The 7,916-nt window shown below is 39.9% G+C and overlaps 1 long non-coding RNA gene across 1 annotated transcript in view; it reads right to left on the bottom strand.

Annotated features, from left to right (window-relative positions):
- Window positions 1-1,497: 1,497 nt before the first annotated feature.
- LOC130367080 (uncharacterized) overlaps window positions 1,498-7,916 on the bottom strand; it is a 50,112-nt gene continuing 43,693 nt past the window's right edge. The window contains exons 2-3 of the long non-coding RNA XR_008892070.1: window positions 2,392-2,454; window positions 1,498-1,787 (exon numbers count right to left, since the gene is read on the bottom strand). This is a non-coding gene — a long non-coding RNA (uncharacterized LOC130367080). The remainder of the gene's footprint in view (window positions 1,788-2,391; window positions 2,455-7,916) is intronic.

Below are 7,916 nucleotides of genomic sequence, written 5' to 3'. Positions count from 1 at the left end.
AGCTGTGCATGATGGGAAAATATCCCCATAGGAGCTGCACAGCTCCTGGGATGTGAGTCATCAGAAAGCAGTTAGACAGAAAACAGCAACTCAACTTCAGAAGCTAATAACTATTGGAAGGATTAAGATTTTTTAATAGAAGTAATTTACAAATCTGTTTAACTTTCCAGAGCCAGTTGATATATAAAAAAGAGTTTTGGCCTGGAATACCCCTTTAAGAAACAAAAAATTACCTAGTTAAATTTCCAACATGACAATTTGAAATACACTATTAATTAAAAAATAAAAAATAAATTAATTACTTGTCAAAAAAATATTTATTCTTTTGCACAATAATAATGCAGAGAAACAAACCAAAATGTTCAGGACAGATAACAGTCACACAAATCACACACTTTGGACAAATCAAAGACTTCATACAATCTGCAGACAAAATTTAAATGTAAGTTTACTAAACATACATCACACCTGAGCTGTATAACATATTTTTCAGAGAATAAAATTTGAAAAACATAATTATAATAAAAGGTTTGCTGCACACTAAAATAAAATATCTTAAAAAAAAAAGGCTGTTTCTTCACAGCTGTAAACTGAAGTCCACAGTGCAATGTTTAAACTTAAAAAAAAACTGCCTGAGTAGGCCCAAGATTTAAAGGGGTACTCCAGTGAAAATCATTGACAAAAAAAATCTACTTGTGCAACAATGTTCAACAGATTTTGAAATTACTTCTATTTTGAAATCTTAATCCGTCTAGTACTTCGCTGCTGTATGCTCCCCAGGAAGTTATTTTCTTTTTGAGTTTCATTTCTGTCTGATCACAGGGCCTCTGCTGACACCTGTCTGTCTGTCTCAGGAATTGGCAAGAACAGGAGCAAATCCACATAGCAAACCTCTCCTACTCTAGGCAGTTCCTGACATGGACAGAGGTATCAGCAGAGAGCACTGTGGTCAGACCTAAAAAAAAATTGGGAAAGAAAACAACTTTCTGTGGAGCATACAGCTGCTGATAAGTACTGGAAGGATTAAGATTTTTCAATATAAATAATTTCAAAATATGTTCTGGCACCAGTTGATTTTTCAAAATGGTTTGTCACTGTAGTACCCCTTCAAAGGGGTTATCCAGGAAAAAACTTTATTATATTTATCAACTGGCTCCAGAAAGTTAAACAGATTTGTAAATTACTTCTATTAAAAAATCTTCATCCTTTCAGTACTTATGAGCTTCGGAAGTTGAGTTGTTCTTTTCTGTCTAAGTTCTTTCTGATGACACGTGTCTCGGGAACCGCCCAGTTTAGGAGCAAATCCCGATAGCAAACCTATTCTACGCCGTGCAGTTCCCGAGACAAGCAGAGATGTCAGCAGAGAGCACTGTTGCCAGTCAGAAAACAACAACTCAACTTCAGCAGCTGCTAATTATTGAAAGGATTAAGATTATTTAATAGAAATAATTTACAAATCTGTTTAACTTTCTGGAGCCAATTGATATATAAAAAAAAGTTTTTTTCTCGAATACCCCTTTAGCAACAAACCTTGTTGCATGTGACACAATTTAGAATGTACATAAATTGCCTTTTAGCGTTGCATCAGGACATCCATTTTTGCAGAAAGCACTTCAAATTTTTCACACAGTTATTGGAACATGCTCAACACTTCAGAACGGGAACATGACAACATGATCGGTAGGCTTTGGCATTGGTGTAGAACATGCTGATGAAGTGGATGGTTGCGAATCTGCTGTTGTTAGGGTTTCAAATGTTAAAGTAACATAATCCTCCTCACTTTGAATCTAAAAAAGATTGCAAATCTTGTAATTTTGTTACTTAAAAAAAAAAAAATAATATATATATATATATATATATATATATATATATATATATTTGTTACATGTAGATTAACATGGAAATACAGCCATCAGGATTTTATCAAGGCATCATTGCACCAACTTAGTCTTTGATCACATAGCTCACTTTTCAGGCACACTTTTACTCCAGCGTGCACGTAGGGAAAGTGATTTTTACAATTATCACATTCATTTACATGGGACCAATCCCAATAATCCAGCACCACAAAATTGGAGTCTGGATTGTTGGCCATGGCAGACAGCATTGGACAGGGTAACGCAGCTTGGGGCCTTCCCTTGTCCAACAACAATGATAAAATGGACTCAGGATGCCAGACATCTGCAGGAAGCTGATGCCCATTTCATCAGCTGTGACATCATTTAAAGCATACAAATGCATGAGATATGTAAATTCAGACTTACAGAAATATGATTTTAAATTTAGCAAATTATAAATGTGTGAAGTCTGTTGACAGTCAACAATGTTGGCTGAAATAACACTTTTGGCAAAGGACAATAAACTGTTCAATTGGTTGGTCCCTTACCTTACCTGATTTAAGTGTTCCTGTGTATCATCCTCTTCCAAATCCTCATTTTCCAATTCCCTTGTGGCCTACATATTGATCAAACAAGTTGTTAAAAACAAAAATATACAAAAATATACATAAACATAAAAATAGAAGTATAATTTTTTATAGGACATTTTTTGAGTTTTTCCTTGGACTTGTGTGTTCACATGACCCTTGACTTTTTGCTGTCATCTTGCCTTTTTACAAAAATATCATAATGTTGATAAAAAATTTTGTGTTAATGTTTAGAAAAGTCATTTTTCCATCATACTCTCAAAGAAGGAGTGCTTTTTAAAATCCCTACTTCCGCCTGCAGACCTCAAAAATGTAACAGTGCAGCATGCTCCACATAAAAATGTATATGTCTAGATTGTACTGTGTCGCAGCTACAGAGCCACAATAACAGCTGATGCTGAGCAGTAGATATACGTTGGATATATTTGGGCCAGCAAGAATTTACAGTGGATGGAAATGTGTATACAGTATACATATTGCTGGCCCACTGCCCCCCTAGCTGATCTGGGTGCTATACACCAGGGTAGCAAGGAACATTTTTCATTACACTGTGACATTTTAGGATACCCCTTTATGTGTTATACACTATATACCAGGGGTACTCACAGGGCGGACATCCGGACCGCCCACGGATCTCCCCTCATTCATTTGTATAGGTGTCTTTAGACACTGATACAAATGAATAGCTGCGGCCGAACGCTGTGTCGCCTGCCCGTTACTTCTTTTGTGATGCAGGCTGTGAGCTTCCTGCATCTGGCCACCGTTATTGCTTTTTGGAAGTAGCGTAGCACAGCATAACGTGCTGTGCGGTCTGAATACCAGGTGATGGGGCAGGGAGGCTGCTGGGAACAGACGTGTCCCGCGCAGGCACGCATGTCTGTTCTTAGCCCCAGCGGCATCTTCGATCATGCGCTGAGTGAGGGGGAAAAAGTAAATGCCAGCCTGGTACACTGGTGTCCAGTCATAGTCAGCTGTGAGCTCTGCCGACCCACACTACATCCTCTGCCACTGAAGCAACTGAGCGATGCTGATCTCCTGTCAGAAAGGTGAGAGAGGGGGGGTGAGAATGGGTGGGGGGGTATTGTGAAAAGGAGCACACCAACATCATTTATTGAGAGGGCACAGTGGCATCATTTATTGTGGGGGTACAGTGGCATAATTTATTGAGGGGGCACAGCGGCATAATTTATTGAGAGGGCACAGCTACATTATTTATTGAGAGGGCACAGCGGCATAATTTACTGAGAGGGCACGGCGGCATAATTTATTGTGGGGGCACAGCGGCATAATTTAGTGTGGGGGCCCAGTGGCATAATTTATTGAGAGGGCACAGCGGCATAATTTATTGAGAGGGGACAGCGGCATAATTTATAGTGGGGGCACAGCGGCATATTTTATTGAGAGGCACAGCGACATCATTTATTGAGAGGGCACAGCGGCATAATTTATTGAGAGGGCGCAGCGGCATAATTTATTGTGGGGGCACAGCGGCATAATTTACTGTGGGGGCCCAGTGGCATAATTTATTGAGAGGGCACAGCGGCATAATTTATTGAGAGGGGACAGCGGCATAATTTATTGAGAGGGCACAGCGGCATATTTTATTGAGAGGCACAGCGACATCATTTATTGAGAGGGCACAGCGGCATAATTTATTGAGAGGCACAGCGACATCATTTATTGAGAGGGCACAGCGGCATAATTTATTGTGGGGGCACAGCGGCATCATTTATTGAGAGGGCACAGTGGCATAATTTATTGAGAGACACAGCGACATAATTTATTGAGGGCACAGCGGCATAATTTATTGAGAGGGCACAGCGGCATAATTTATGGAGAGGACACAGTGGCATAATTTATTGAGAGGCACAGCGACATCATTTATTGAGAGGGCACAGCGGCATAAATTATTGAGAGGGTGCAGCGGCATAATTTGTTGAGAGGGCACAGTGGCATAATTTATTGAGAGGCACAGCGACATCATTTATTGAGGGCACAGCGGCATAATTTATTGACAGGGCACAGAGGCATAATTTATTGAGAGGGCACAGCGACATCATTTATTGAAAGGGCACAGCGGCATCATTTATTGAGAGGGCACAGAGACATAATTTTATGTGAGGGCACAGCAGCATAATTTATTGCGAGAGCACAGCCGCATCATTTATTGAGAGGGCACAGCGGTATCATTTATTGAGAGGGCACAGAGGGCACAGAGACAGAGAGTATTATTTTCAAGGGTACAGTATGCAGCAGTATAATTTTCAGGGGTACAGTAGGCAGCAGTATTATTTTTAGACGTACAGTATGCAGCATTATTTTCAGAGATACAATGGTAGAAGAAGAAATCCCGACAGCGACTTGGCAAATAAAGGGTTTATTGATAATACAGCAAGTATTATTACATGTTACAAACACGTTACAAGATGCATTTCGGCAAATGTAGCCTTTTTCAATTGTATACGATTGAGAAAGGCTACATTTGCCAAAACGCATCTTGCAACGTGTTTGTAACATGTAATAATACATGCTGTATTATCAATAAACCCTTTATTTGCATCTAAGTCGCTGGTGCCAGAATTTCTTCTTCTATTTTTCTAAAAGTGAAAAAAAAAAAAAGTTAATAAAGGTCCCCTTCCCTAATAAAAGTTTTAATCGCCCCCCTTTCCCATAAAAAAAACTCTGTAAAAATAAACATATGTGGTATCGTTGCGTGCAGAAATGTCCGAACTATAAAAATATATCGTTAATTAAACTGCACGGTCAGTGGCGTACGCGCAAAAAAATTCCAAAGTCCAAAATAGCGTATTTTTGGTCCCTCTTTATGTCAAGAAAATAGGAATAAAAAGCAATCAAAAAGTCTGATCAATAAAAAAATGGTACTGATAAACACTTCAGATCACGGTGCAAAAGATTAGCCCTCATACGGGCCGTATGCACAAAAATAAAAAAGTTCTAGGGGTCAGAAGATGAGAATTTTTAACATATAAATTTTCCTGCATGTAGTTATGATCTTTTTCAGAAGTACGACAAAATCAAACCTATATAAGTAGGGTATAATTTTAAAGACAAAGTGTCATTTTTACCGAAAAAATGCACTGCGTAGAAAGGAAGCCCCGAAAGGTTACAAAATGACATTTTTTCTTAAATTCTGTCGCACAATTTTTTTTTTCGTTTGGCCGTGGATTTTTTGGTAAAATGTAGTGTTGAGCGGCATAGGCCATATTCGAATTCGCGAATATTCGCGAATATATGGACGAATATTCGTCATATATTCGCTAATATTCGCATATTCGGTATATCCTCATTTTATTTTCGCATATGCGAATATTAGCGTATGCGAAAATTAACATATGTGAATATTAGCATATAACAAAATTAGCATATACGAAATTCGCATATGCGAAAATTAGCATGCGCTAATATTCGCATATGCGAAAAGCATCATATGTTAATTTTCGCATATGCGAATTTTTGCACGCCAGTCTCACACAGTAGTATTACAGCCTTCTTTACACCACACAAGCTGGAAGCAGAGAGGGATGATAACTGTGATGTGTACTGTGAAGAAAAAAAAAAAAAAAAAAAAGAATATTCGTAATTACGAATATATAGCGCTATATTCGCGAAATTCGCGAATTCGCGAATATGCGAGATTCGCGAATAATATTTGAATTGCGAATATTTGCGAGCAACACTAGTAAAATGACTAATGTCACTGCAAAGTTGAATTGATGACACAAAAAATAAGCCATCATATGGAATTTTATATGCATAATTGACAACAGCGTTATGATTTTTAGAAGGTGATGAGGAAAAAATGAAAATGCAAAAACTGAAAAACGCTCAGTCCTTAAGGGGTTAAAACAACACATCTCCTCGTTTGTCATGGCAGCCTACACCTTTTTGTCAAATCTAAAATTATGTTAGGGTTGACATATTTTTTGAGATTCACCCCTCCCCCCACCACCACCACAACTGATCACCCTGTGCACGCACTGCCTGTACCTACTTACCTGTTTTCAATTAAATACCAGTGACTAGTGAAGGCAGCTGACAGCTTTGATCTGCGTTGGCATGCATAACTGATGCCAGACATCCTCCTGCACAGGTCGTTTAGGCAACTTGACGGACGTCCCTCGTCAAGCCCTGCAGCCACCGCCACAGCACACAGATTTAAAGTGGCCACAGCACAGGCTACTTGTTCTGCAGCATGGCCTGTGACATTACTACAGTGTGAGCTGTGTTGTGTCGGCTGCAGGCAGGGCCACAGCAGCGGGGCTACAGGGAAATGACTCTACCGGATAATTTTCATGCTGACAAACTTACCCCCTATCCAAAGGATAGGGGATAATTTTGCTTTTGCTAGGGGTTCTGAGCGCTGGGGCCCCTCGCAATCTCCTGTTTATAGCCCCCATGCGCTATGACAGGAGCACCTCAAGACCCCCTGCTGAACTCAGGGGAACAATTATCTACAGCCTCCCTCCCTGTTTCCCCTTCAGACAACGAGAAACACAGCAGCATGATATGTCCTTTATCATGTACCCGGTCTCTATGCTCGCTCTTGCAGCTGTTAGGGGAACATTTCTTTTCAGTGTCTTCTTGCACCAAAATGTACAGTGGAAAATCCACATGATTTAGCATTTCTGCGATGTGTGGCCATACCATTAGGGCAGGTGTCTCTAAATTGTTGACCCCCAGCTGTTGCAAAACTATAACTCCCAGCCGTTTGCTGTCTGGGCATCCTGAGAGTTGTAGTATTGCAAGATGTGGATGGCCACAGTTTAGGGAGCTTTGCACAGTAATCTTTTCACGGTTTTTGGTCCGGGTGAAAAAACGTATACGTTTTTTTTATTTTTTTTTTACATGGGAGGCAATGGTAACCGTACAGAACCTTGTGTGCGTTCCCTCCAGTTTTCGCCATATGGTTTTTGTCATTGCACAGTTAAAAATGTATACTTTTTTTCTTACAAAACGGATGCAACCTTTGTACATGCGTTTTGATCAGGATTAAAGATGCCCTCGCAGCATTTGATCCTCCATCTTCTTTGACTGAACTTATTCACTTGGCCACATGCATTGATGTGCGTTTTGCTGAGAGACAGGATTGTGTATTGTGTATATAGACGTCTATGCCTAATTCACAAGGAGGTATGACGTCAGTGTTTTTGTGGCCATACTTACCATAAGAACCTAGTTTTTTATGATATCATAATAGTACAAATCCAGTACCTATGTCTCTAAGGGGCTGATGTGGCATATCTCGCCTATTAAAGTAAATGTAAATACTGAGTCAGGGTTATCCTTCCCTGTCCAACCAGTTACTCAGGGCAATGAGACAGTGAACCTCTATCCCTTATTTTTCAATTTTTTAGGGTATACAGGTTAAGTACAGACTAGGTCCCGGAGGTCCGCCCTTATTAGGGCATCTACTCTGCCTAGGGGTAGGTCTAGAGAGAGGGATTAATAGGGAGAGTGGTAAGTAGTGGCC

This window comes from Hyla sarda, chromosome 4, assembly GCF_029499605.1.
Source record: "Hyla sarda isolate aHylSar1 chromosome 4, aHylSar1.hap1, whole genome shotgun sequence".
In the NCBI taxonomy this organism is placed as follows: domain Eukaryota; kingdom Metazoa; phylum Chordata; class Amphibia; order Anura; family Hylidae; genus Hyla; species Hyla sarda.
This window is presented reverse-complemented; position numbering and strand designations above follow the sequence as displayed.